This window comes from Canis lupus, chromosome 13, assembly GCF_048164855.1.
Source record: "Canis lupus baileyi chromosome 13, mCanLup2.hap1, whole genome shotgun sequence".
NCBI classification, from domain to species: Eukaryota; Metazoa; Chordata; class Mammalia; order Carnivora; family Canidae; genus Canis; species Canis lupus.
Genome location: NC_132850.1, coordinates 19,039,691 through 19,053,000, shown reverse-complemented (window position 1 = coordinate 19,053,000; position 13,310 = coordinate 19,039,691).

Genomic DNA, 13,310 nt, shown 5'->3' with positions numbered 1-13,310 from the left:
CTCCCTCCCCCTGCTTCCTCTCCCTCCTCCCCTCCCCCTCCCTTCCTCCTCCCCCTGCCTCCTCCCTCCTCTCCCCTCCCCCCCACCTCGCCTTCCCCCGCGGAAGCCCCTGCGCCGCTGCAGCCCGAGCCCGCTCCAGCTCGCGGCCACAGCAGCCACCGCCGCCGGGGCCGAAGGACGGAGCCAGAGCCGGAGCCCGAGGCGGCGCCCGCGTGCACAGCGCGCACAGCGTGCTCAGCGGAGAGGAGCGAGCGCAGACCCGGGAGACTCGGGGGCGGCGGAGCGAGCGCCCCGCGGAGGGGCCGGAGGGGACGGGGACCAGGAGGGGCATCCGCGCAGGCTGACAACGAGCCGCCTCGCAAGGTGACGGCTGGCTCAGGGCCGTGGTCCCCGCTGGACGTCCACCTGCGCCCCGGGACCGCCAGGGCCCAGGAGCCGCCCACAGCCCCGCGGCAGGTGCGAGGCCCCGCTGCCCTGGGGCCCTGGGCGCCGTCGGGCTCCGTCCTCCCCCTTCAGGGATCGCCCCGTGCTGCCCCCCTTGACCCTCGTGCTCGCCCTCGGGCCATCTGGGTCTACCGGGCTCGAAGACCCCTTCCTACAAGCCACATCCCGCAGAGGAGGGAAGGCAAAGGTCACAGATGCGGAAGGTCATGCGAAGCCTTTGGCCAAGCAATGGCGAAAAAACAGAGCATCAGTAATTTGATTATAATAAAGAAAGGAGAACATAAGTACAATAATATATTATTTGTAATCTGGATCCTGCATGGGCTCCACGTCCTGTGGGGCTCCACTGAAAAGGTCTGAAAACTTAAAAGCTAAATCGACTTCTAGAGCTCAAAGAAACTCCTTTTAATAAGGGCAAGTTTAAGCACTCCGGTGGTTTTCCACTGAGTCTGTCTGTGAAGTGTTACCTGGTGCATCAGGAAGTCCCGGGGTGACCCAGACTCCCGGAGCAAGAAGCCCAAAGGCCTCTGCCGTCTAGCACGACTCACGCCCGAGAACCTAGAGACCATTGCACTCTATGGCCCTCGCCATGGACCTGGCCGTTCTATTAACAGTCCAGGACAGATTCCTAATCGTGGCCTCATTTGTAGCAGATCCTCCCAGAAAAAAAAAATCCCCAGTTCTAAGGAAATCCATTCCTTCATCCTGTGATGAAGGATACATCCTGTACCCTGTGGGAGGTCACAGTCCTGAGAATGTCCCTAACAACTGTCTTCTTCACCTGGGTGGTCATTGATAAAGGATGGAGCTTGCTTGCTTCTGTGGTGAGTATTTAGGGCAGGAGAGATCCCTGTGACCAAGTGAAATACAGTGGAGAAACTGGAGTTTTTAGGAGACGGTGTCCTGTCCCTCTCTGACTGTCTACGATGAGGGAGCTGAAGGCAAGCTGAGGACAAAGCACAAGCTGACAACCTGCACCACCACCCCCAAGGTGGGATATGTGTGACATTCCTCAGGCATTATTGGCTGCCCTAAAACTAAGGGAAGGGAAAAACAAATGGTTAACTAATAGAGATCACAGTCCCGCAAGACAGGAGTTCTCTCATTTTCCAATGTCTTATTACAAGGAAAAGCCTTCATATCAATAGCCTAACTCCCAGAAAAACAGAATTCAATTTCCTGGATCCCTAATATCACTTTCCCTTCCCTTGAGGAAACAGAGGCCGAAGGGAAGGTAAACAATTAAATGTCTTTATGACCCGCAGCCCATTGACTAGGAGAGTAGGAACATTCCTCCAGGAAGCTCCAACTGTCTGTCTTCATGTTAATGCTTTACTAGAATGAAAAACAATCCCGCTTGACAATAGCTAGGCCTCCAGCATCCTGAGAGCCTCCTTAGCACATCAAAGTCCTTTTGGACATCTCACTTTTTCCTTACTTCCCCTGACTCCTGAGTATAGAATCAGCCATTCCTCACAACCCCAGTGTAGCAGCTCTTCCTGCCCAAGGGTCCTGTCCCTGCTTCACAAAAGCACCTTTTTAGGGTTTAGCGCCGCCTGCAGCCTGGGGTGTGATCCTGGAGACCTGGGATCGAGTCCCACGTTGGGCTTCCTGCGTGGAGCCTGCTTCTGCACCCCCCCCCCGCCCCTCTCTCAATAAATAAAATAAATCTTAAAAAAAAAAAAAAGCACCTTTTTTGCACCAAAGAGGTCTCAAGAATTATTTCCTGGCCATTGGCTTCAGACTTCACCAACATTCAAAAACTACGTTATCCAGGCAGTCAAATGTCCAAGGTTGCCTACAGGCATGGACAAAAATATAACCTGTGGGAGGGTAAATATTCCTTTTCATGTCTGATTATCCATAGACTCACTGTGAGTATGGGAGGTAAGACAGGAGACAATCAAATCTGTTTTGTTTAAGCAGCGGGTAAATGCTTCTTTTGATAGCAAACTTAGTTGAAAGAACCTTTTGCGTAGGAAAATCTTACAAAAAAAAAAGGAAAAAAAGGAAGAAAAGAAAAAAAAGAAAAGAAAAGAAAGAAAAGAAAAGAAAAAAGAAAAAAGAAAAGAAAAGAAAAGAAAAAAAGAAAAACTCACGGCCAGAAGTGTCTATTGGAAAACCAGTTAGGCTCCGATGTGTTTTTATGAGCCAAGTGTAAGCGGCAGGTAGTTTTATTTATTTATTTATTTATTTATTTATTTATTTATTTATTTATTTATTTTTTCCAGCAGGTAGTTCTTGATGAAGTTTAGAACAGGGTGGGAGAGTGAATTTTTCCGTGAGAGGTGTTGACCAGGTCAGTTCTTGGGCAGAGGTTAGGGTAAAGCAAGGAGGTAAGACTGTTTTAACACAGTGAGTAAAATCAGAAGAGGTTTGATTTAGGAAGTTTAAGAGTGACCAGAGGTTGTAACCATGGATGACCAAAGGTGTATTTTATCTTCCATAGCCTGTAGTTGCTTGATGGTGGCAGATCCAACAATTGGGAAGATTTCCTACCTGTGCTAGGCTCTAGGATGTTTATTTTTTATTTTTTTAATTTAAAAAATTTTTTTTTAAATCTACGATAGTCACACACACAAAGAGAGGGAGGCAGAGACACAGGCAGAGGGAGAAGCAGGCTCCATGCACCGGGAGCCCGACGTGGGATTCGATCCCGGGTCTCCAGGATCGCGCCCTGGGCCAAAGGCAGGCGCTAAGCCGCTGGCGCCACCCAGGGATCCCTAGGATGTTTATATGATTGTTTCCTCAGGGAGAAAACAGGGAGGAGGCATTAAGTCAGGAAAATCATCTCTTTAAGGGAGAGAAAGGAAAAAAAAAACGAATATCTTATTTTTATTTTTATTTTTGAAACTAATATTTTAAAAAGATTTTTGGGCAGCCCTGGTGGCGCAGCGGTTTAGCGCCGCCTGCAGCCCGGGGTGTGGTCCTGGAGACCCGGGATCAAGTCCCACATCAGGCTTGTTGCATGGAGCCTGCTTCTCCCTCTGCCTGTGTCTCTGCGTCTCTCTCTCTCTCTCTCTCTGTGCCTCTATGAATAAATAAATAAAATTTTTTAAAAAAAGATTTTATTTATTCATTCATGAGAGACAGAGAGTGAGGGAGAGGCAGAAACATAGGCAGAGGGAGAAGCAGGCTCCCTGCAGGGAGCCTGACGTGGGACTCGATTCCGGGTCTCCAGGATCAGGCCTTGGGCTGAAGGCAGGCGCTAAACCACTGAACCACCCGGGCTGCCCTATTTTAAAAATATTTTATTTATTTATTTGAGAGAGAGAAAAAGAGAGCGCAAGCAGGAGCAGGGGGAGGGGCAGAGGGAGAAGCAGACTCCCCACTGAGCAAGGAGCCCAATGCAAGACTTATTCCAGCACCCTGGGATCATGACCTAAGCCAAAAGCAGACACTTAATCAACTGAGCCACCTAGGTGCCTGAAAAGAACCTAATTTAAAGGAGGGTAATAGTGGCATCAGTTTAAGAGCCAGAAGTCACTACAGTGGTAGGAATGTTTGTTTAGCCAAAGGAGAGATTTTACCCCCAACTTTGTGTGAAAGAGCAAAGATCATAAAGATTCCAACAAGAGGACAATAATCTAAGTATTTCAACCAGCTTAATTGTCCTTCCTATTATCACTGCAATAATTGGCATCTATGGGGTGTTTTGTTTTGGGAAATGGCAAACAATAATGCGATTACAGTAAATTAAAGAGCTTAGGTGATGAAGGGAAACCGAAGGGTTAAACAGAGTGTTATCTCTAGGAGAAGGATCCGTAACTGGTCTGGTCCTGACTCCTGGGAAAGCGCTCTACACCAGGTGATGGCTTCTGGTCTAAGTCTCGAAGAGTGACTTGGAATAGGTTAAGTTTTCTGGAAATTCTTAGTTGTAGGTCTATGGTAGGCAGAGATGACCATTTAGGAGGCTTTTCTATTTTTTTAAAAAGACTTTATTTATTTATTCATGAGAGACACAGAGACACAGGCAGAGGGAGAAGCAGGTTCCATGCGGGGAGCCCGATGCAGGACTCGATTCTAGGACCCTAGGTCTATGCCCTGGGCCGAAGGCAGGTGCTGAACCGCTGAGCCACCCGGGCTGCCCCTCTTATCACCATTCTAATGTGTCAGATCACGTATATATTGCAGGACATGTCTCTGTAGACAATCAGGGAGAGAGGACTGATTGTTAGGACCTTTCCATAAATTTCATGTGGGGTCAAATTTACAACCTTGTTATGCCCATTTCCTTCTATGTTGTCAAACAGTTAACGGTTGGACTTCTGTTATTTTATCTTTTTGATCATCAGCAAATTCAGGACACATGGATATTTGCAGGTAATGAGTAATAAGGTAGGGGCTGACTTAAAGCAGCTTAGTAGCTGTATCAACCAAATGATTTCCTTTGCTTTTCCCTATGTTTGCCATAGCATGTCCTGGAATTTTAATAATCACCAAAGATTTGGGCAGTTTGGAAAGCATTTAAAAGATCTAATATGAGGGATCCCTGGGTGGCGCAGCGGTTTGGCGCCTGCCTTTGGCCCAGGGCATGATCCTGGAGACCCAGGATTGAGTCCCACGTCAGGCTCCCGGTGCATGGAGCCTGCTTCTCCCTCTGCCTGTGTCTCTGCCTGTGTCTCTGCCTCTCTCTCTCTCTCTCTCTGTATGACTATCATAAATAAATAATAAAAAATAAAAAAAAAAGATCTAATATGAAAAAAAAAGATCTAATATGGGGCGCCTGAGTGGCTCAGATGGTTAAGTGTTTACCTTCAGCTCAGGTCATGATCCCAGGGTACTAGGATCAAACCCAGCACAGGACTCCTAGCTCAGCGGGAGCCTGCTTCATCCTGTGTCCCTCCTCTTACCCCCGGTCATGCTTTCTCTCTCTCAAATAAATTAATAAAATCTTAAAAAAAAAAAATAGGGACACCTGGGTGGCTCAGTGGTTGAGCATCTGCCTTTGACTCAGGTCATGATCCCAGATGTCCTGGGATCGAGTCCCGCATCACGTTTCCCCGCAGGGAGCCTGCTTCTCCCTCTGCCCGTGTCTCTGCTTCTCTCTGTGTGTCTCTCATGAATAAATAAATAAAATCTTTAAAATAAATAAATAAATAAATAAACAAACAAATAAATAAATAAAGGATCTAATTTGTAAAAACTATTTTTTGTTTTCTGTTCAGAAGTCAGGAAACCTCTTTATTTCCAGAGCATACCAAAATCATGAGCACACCAAAGGCCTATCTACTATTGGTATAAAGGTTAGCAGCTTTATCTTTACCTAGAAAATAGGCTCTAGTTCATGCCAGAGAGCCCTGCCTGCTGAGCAGAAGCAGCCTCCGGCCTCCGGTATGGTTGTAGCCTCAGGGTTTCAGTTAAGGATGTTACAGCATCACTGGCTCAGTAGTCACTGGCTTCATCCTTTAAGTAGGATCTGTCAGTAAACCAGGTTAATCCAGCATTCTTTTTTTTTTTCTTTTTAAGGATTGTATTCATTTATTTGAGAGAGACAGTGTGTGTGAGCGGGGGCGGGGAGGAGCACAGGGAGAGGGACAAGCAGACTCCACGCCGAGTGTGGAGCCCACGCGGGGCTCAGTCTCACAACTCCGAGATCACACCCTGAGCAGAAATCAAGAATCGGACACTTTGTGGACTGAGCCACCCAGGTGCCCCTAATTCAGCATTCTTGAGGGGGCATTTCCTGTTCAGCAATTCAAGGGGTTAGGAGTTGGTTAGGCAGCATTAAACGGTCATGAGAGTTTTCATCACTTGTCAGAGGAAGAATGACAGGGTTTAAGGGCGATGGTCTCATTGCAGGGACCATAGGTGGGTGGGGAGCAAAAGAATTTTGTAGGTGACCCTGCCAGTATAGGTAAGAGCTGAGTGTGAGGAGAGCTAACAAATCTTCTAGCGAGCAGGGCACATAGATGGTAAGGACAGAGCCCATCGCTGTTCCTGTTTAAAGGTGAATTTATTTCCTTGACAGAGAGCAAGCCCAAGCAGCAGGAGCTGGGCAGGGAGCGCCAGGCTGAGAGCAGGGAGCCCAGTGTGGGGCAGGGTCCCAAGACCCTGGGACCATGACCTGAGCTGAAAGCAGACGCTTAACCAGGTGCCCTTTATGCATTGTGGCAAGTTGGCAGTAGCTGCAGTTCCCCTCCATCAAGGAGGGAAGTGCCCGGTCTAACTGTTGGCTCTAGTATCCCGTGGACCTGTGTTGACCCCCATGGCACTGAGAAAGTACGCCTAGGGCACTTCTCTTTCTTTGGTGGACAGAAAGGAAAAAGCAACTTGCGGTTTAGGTGACCCAACGCAGGGAGGTCATGAAGGCTGCCTTTATTTTTTATTTAAAGGTTTTATTTATTTATTCATGAGAGACAGAGAGAGAGAGAGAGAGAGAGAGAGAAGCAGAGACACAGGCAGAGGGAGAAGCAGGCTCCATGCAGGGAGCCCGACGCGGGACTTGATCCCGGGTCTCTAGGATCGCGCCCTGGGCTGAAGGCGGCGCTAAAAGGCTGAGCCACCCAGGCTGCCCCATCTCAGGGTTTTAAGTTGGAGCCCCACACTAGATGTAGAGATTACTTAAACATATAGAAATCTTAAAAAAAACAAACAAACACAAAAAACCATAAAAAACACAGAAACAGTAACCAAGAAATATTCCTGAGGTTTTTCATCAGGTTCAGATGTAAAAATATTCTCCTCTTTTGGGAAAAAGATATGTGTGCCTCAGGGGCCTCAAGGAAATCTCCTAAAAGATGAATTACCACTGAAGGACTAAAAGGAATTGGCCAGTCCCTTGAAGAGGGACTCAGTCCCTCTGAAAGAGGACTGGTGATAATTTTAAACTAGTTATAGGTATATTAGAAACTGCTACCATCTGAGTAGTTCCAGTACCCTGGGGCAGAGGGTGGGGCGGGGGGCAGTGGGGTTAAGGACAAGCAGTGTTGTCTAGGTGTCTACAGGGACTCTGGTCACTTCATTTCCCACAGTGAAATCCATCTCCTCCAAAATTTTAATCTGGAGGGTGGAAAAATAAACAAAAACCCTTTGGGGGCCGAGAATGGCCCTAATGTTGAAATTTGGCTTGTTTTCCTGGGAAAGATGCAGTGAAATTTGGGGGCTAATCAAACTGTCATAGCCTCTCAAATTTGAGACAGTTCCTCCAATGTCCAGGCTTTTTCGCAGTAGTGGCAATCCCTTAGGGGGTGATGTGCCTGGAGAGTTTTGGTAGGAAAGTTTAATTAATTTTTTTAATTGCAAAAAAAAAATTTTTTTTAATTGCAGGTACATAACCTACGTTGCTTATATTTGGGTATTTAGGGCTTGTGTGAGTTTCCTTTTTGTATCGTTTTGAATAGGCTGGAAGAGCTGCCCAGCAATAATTAACTAGGTCAGGGGGTTGGTTGCTTAGCAGCCCGGTTAAATTGCAGTGTTTTGAGTTTCAAGTTTCTCTTTCAAACCTTTAATAAAAGCAGAATTTAAAAGGGTGGAAGTATAATAGTCAATTTCTTCAATGCCGGACAATTGTTTAAAATTTTTCTCAAATCTTGCAAAATAATAAAAAACACATTCATCAGATCTTTGAACACATTTTTGGATTTTTTAATTTTCTGGTCGATAGTATGGGGGAAACCAGCAGGAATCTTTTTGTGGTCTTTTAGCTAATTTTGAGGCTTCTTTCATGTCGAGAGCCTTTTTGTGGGGAAGTCCAATAGAGGATCTGTCCGTCCCTTTTTTTGCATCCATTCTCTGGCAAGTCTTTCACCTACGAACATGTGAAAGAGCTGATAAAGATCAGAGAATCCTGGCTTATAAATTTGGACTACAATCAAGAATTTTCTAGCAAACCCAACAGGGTTTTCCTTAGGGTTGGGGAACTCCTTGGTAATAGCTCAGGGCTCAGTTTTAGTCCAAGAAGAATGAGACACCAGGCGTCCTAAAATGTCGTCTCCTGGCTTAACTTTAACCGGGGTATTTCCTGAAGAGGCTCCAGATAATCATCGTAGAAGGGAAGTTCAGCAGGCCGGGGAGGGAGGGATGGTGCACAAGTAAACAGGGGCTGAAGCAGCTGGAGGAAGGGTGGAGCAGCCAGGGATTCTTCTAGTTCAGAAAGTCTCTGAGACAATTGAGCATTTGCCTTGGTTTAGAACTAGTGTCCGGGAAGGAAGCAGGTTTTGAGTCATTAACATTTTGAGGCCTTGAAATGCTAATTAAAATAAGCTTCCCATTTGGGTTGCTGTTTAGGCTTATACCCTTTCTTGATTGCACGGGTTGCACTGATTGCACAGATTAATTTGGGAATCTTGAAAGAGCCCAAGTTGGCCAATTAAATTTTAAATCATCCCAGGTCAACATTGTCCAGACAGGCAGGACTTTGCAGGATGAAGGCCAGTAATTTTTACACATAAAACCATCCAGGGCAGCGAGGGGGGGGGGGGGGGGGCGGGGCTCAGCAGTTTAGCGCCACCTGCAGCCTAGGGCGTGATCCTGAAGACCCGGGATCGAGTCCCACGTCGGGCTCCCTGCATGGACCCTGCTTCTACCCTCTGCCTGTGTCTCTGCCTCTCTCTCTCTCTGTGTCTTTCATGAATAAATAAATAAAATCTTAAAAAAAATAAAACCATCGAGATTTCCAGGAGAAGACTGCCTAGCAGCGTATGCCTCAGAAAGCAATCCTTCCATTTTTTTTAAAGTTTTTTTTCTTATTTATTCATTTGAGACAGAGAGACAGAGAGAGAGAGAGAACGAGAGAACACATTAGCAGGGGGAGAGGCCGAGGCCCAGGCCGAGGGAGAAGCAGGCTACCCATTGAGCCAGGAGCCTGATATGGAGCTTGACATCAGGACCTGGAGGTCACGACCTGAGGTGAAGGCAGATGCTTAACCATCCGAGCCAGCCAGGTGCCCCAATCTTTCCATTTTCAAGAGAGACCGAGTACTCACCCAGCAACAGCAGGAAGTGAGGTCCTGAGGCCAGCGGGGCAGAGAACACTCCCGTAGAGCAGAACCTCAACGTGGGAAGTTCAGATCACAAGACTCACAGACTCTGCCTGGGACCACTGGGGAAATAACGAGGCACAACTGACTGTGCAGGTACCTTATCTGAATCCGTGTAGGGCCACGTAGGGCTGTGTAGGGCGAGGAAGGAGGTGAGGGGCTCTGCAGGCCCACTTGAGATACCGCGTAACGTCAAACAGAATTTGCAATGAAGCCGCGCAGCAAACGAAAATTTATTTAAATGTCCCGGTACGCTGGGAAAAGGATACTCAGTCACTCTCCTGCCTGATGTCCAGGTTGGGGGTAATTTTTCTTAAGAGCCCTCTTTCATTCTCCTAACACATCCCGGTTTGGACAATGAATTACGTGGTGAACACACTTATGTAGCACATCACGGACGTATTCTCCACTCCCTGGCCACTGTCCTCTTGACATAGCCTTATCCAGCTTTATCCTTTAGGGTGTGGCACCCAGAGCCAAAAACTAGAAGTCTCCACGCGTGCCTTGAACTGCGCAGGCTGCAGAACAATGCGGACCTCCCATAATCTCAACACTGTCTCAGCACCAGGCACGGAATATGGACAAAGACCCTATTAGTGGCTACACAGTGTCATAGGCTCACGTTAAGCAACTGAAATCTTCAAAGGCTTTTTTTTTTTTTTACCTAGGATGCTCCTTTTGTAAATAAATTTTTCAAAATGATGAATTTACTCCTGACACATAAAACTGTTCCTCTCTTCTGTATTTTCTTCCAGCTACGCATCCCCTTCTTTTAGAAGTCCGTTAATAGTGGAACTCTCCGGACTCCTAACATGCATTCCTCTGTGTGGCAGACACTGCTTATACGTTTTATGAAACATATTGGTGGGCCTGACCTTCTGTAACAGAGTCCTAAATTGGCAGACTCTTAGGACCACAGCGATGATCACATCCTACCTACCCCCCAACCCAGGCAAACTGCACCCTAGCCGCCTAAAGAGCAGCCCCATCGGGCGCTAAGGCCTGGACCGTGAGCTCCCAGGAGCCCCACAGCCCTCCGGCTGCTGCTGCTTGTATCTTTTAATGGTCTCACTTCCTCAGGCCACCCTAGCTCTGATGCTTGGATATTTTTTGCTCCTACTGCCTGGCCTCTGATCCCTTTCTCCTCCCTTGAATAATATCCCGTCCCTCCCCCTCCCGCAGATCAGATCCATGAGTAAGGAGCCCTTCTTCCAGCAGACCGTAGGTATTTCTTTCTGAGTCCTGCCCTTTCGTGCTTGGTGTGACCCCAGCTGTGCTCTACTGTTGACAACCGGAGACTATCTGAGGCAGGAAGAGGATTCCCTGCGTCAGCTGGAATTCAAGGTCATGAAAACTACTGGGACCTCCTGCCCATTTCCTCTTCGAGAACTTCATCATCACATTCTGGAACTTCATCCCGCCCTTATCTCCCAACCTACAGTTCATCCTCTGTATCCTTTAGCTCATCCTCTAGGCCAGGGCTTGGCAAACTAAAGCCCACAGGCCACATGGGACCACTGCCTGATTCTGTTAACAAAGTTTTCACCTGGGTGGCTCAGCTGGTTAAGGGTTTGTCCTCAGCTCAGGTCAGGATCTGGGATCAAGCCTCGCCAGAGGCTCCCTGCCCATTGGGGAGCCTACTTCTCCCTCTGCCTCCCCTCCCCACTTATGCATACACTCTGTCTCTCTGCTTGTCTCAAAAAAAAAAAAAAAAAAAAAAAGACAAAAGCAGATCTAAGAGATACCAAGTATGGCTTGAGTGAAGGTGGACAGTCATAAAAGGAAGGTTTTGGAGTGTAAGTGTAACCACAGTACATATTAACGAACCCTGCTCCATTCTATTTTTTTTTTTTAACCCTGCTCCATTCTAGAACAGCACTTGCATTGGTGTACCAGAAACAGCAGAAGGAGCAGCAGACTGACCTGTCCCCTTGTAGACATACAAACCCTTCCCCGTTTTGTGTCTGTAGGACCCAGCATCTAAGTAGCAGCTGCCTTGGGAAAGTTGTGTCTCAAAATCAGAACCCAGGTGAAGGCTCCAGCTCCTGCAGCAGCCACAAGTGCGAGGTCAGCAGCAATTCCTTTACCATCATATACTTGGGGTGGGTTGTTCTTCCTTCCATGTTAGGCTCCGTGGAGAGGCCTCTGGCTAAATCGGCTGTGAGCCCCGGATTCCTCGCTGCCTCCCAGATGGAAGGCAGTTACAATTTCAGCTATGACGTGGGGAAAATCCAGGTGTGGTTCAGGCTCCCGTAGAGACTACACGAGGCTGGAGAGGAGGCTGGTGGGGACACTGCCCGTAAAGGTTGGGTTCAGAGGTTACCAGGAGACGTCCCAGTTCTCTGGTTTCTGGGGCTAACGCAGAACTCTCATCTCAAGGGTTCTTCCGGAAAAGGCAGCCATTCCGGTATTATTTTCAGTCAAGGAGACTCTACACTTAACAGACCTGAGCTAGAACGTTCTATCGGTCTCCAGCAGACATTTACCAGGACTTTCAGCTGGAACTGTCTTCCTGGACTTCCCTGTATTTCCTCTTCCTTCGGCAACGGGGTCCTTCTCATCAGTACTTGCATAATTAGAGGAAATTATTTTAGTAACACTTAAAACAAAAATGATCTCTTCAAGGTGACTCACCTTCATTCTATCCTCCATCATTAATCCCAGAACAGTAGCCTACTCACCCTATATTTACATAATTAAGGAAATCCTCCCACATTGTTCTTTACATAACAACGGGTCATTCACCTTGACTTATGACCCTGCTGTACCTCGAAACACCAAACAAAGTTGAAAGAACAAAGAAAAAAGTTCCCCCTAAGGGGGAGAATCCTACACATTTATCTCTGCCTTGGTAACCATTTAGTAAGGCACTTTGAGAGGTTTGAAAATTGCAGGTATCCCCTCGTTTTTTTTTGCAAGGTCAAGTTAGGCCTCTTTGCTATTATGATAAGACCTACATCAGTACAGGTATCCCTCAGAAATACCGCGGGTTCAGTTCCAGGCCACTGAAACAAGGAGAATATCACAACAAAGTGACACAAATGAGTTTTTTGGTTTCCCAATGTTGGGGCCAGGCGGGAAGGGAAACTCCTCAAGATGGCGGATACGCCAAAATGGCTGAGGTTCCTGTCACCACCTCCACTTGGGACGACAGCTTGAGCAGACCCTTACACCTCTCCTTTGGACTTCCCCAACCGAACCCAATGCCCTTCAAACCCCAGAGGAGGAAGTCGCCTTTGGTCGAATTGCAATCCTTCCTTTGCATAGTGAGGGTCACTCTGGTTGGATTGCAATCCTTCCTTTGCATATGAGCCAACCAATAGGAAACCGTTCTGCCTTACAACGTTATGTAAACCCCCGACCACCTTGTCTTGGCGCGACTTCCTCGACTCACTCTCTTTCCCCCCTGAGTCGTGGAACCTCCTCCGAGGGTGCCTGCAATAAAATCTGTTCTTGGACCCTCGCTTGCCTTGGCGGTCTCATTTCCATCTAGTTACTAAAAAACTTAACACCCAATGTATATAAAATATATATTTACACAACTGTAGCTTATCAAGTGTACAACAGCAAAAGTACACATCTTACTTAAATACTGCTGAAAAATGCTAAACCATTAATAGTAATTAAAAAAAACCCCCAAAGACATGTACTTTGTCCTCATAATGCAGTAAAGAAAATGTAAATGTGATTTATTTTTGGAACAACATGCTTAGTTGGAGATAGAAATAATCCAAAGGAGGTTAAACCAACTCAAACATGCATTCAAGAAGGAGCGTAAAAAAATAACTTTAAATTCCTAGGATCCGTTTCCACCTAAGGAGGAGCTGAGAAGGGAGGAGCCCTTGGTATCCTAACCCAAGGTTATTTCCGTAATGAGGCTTACTC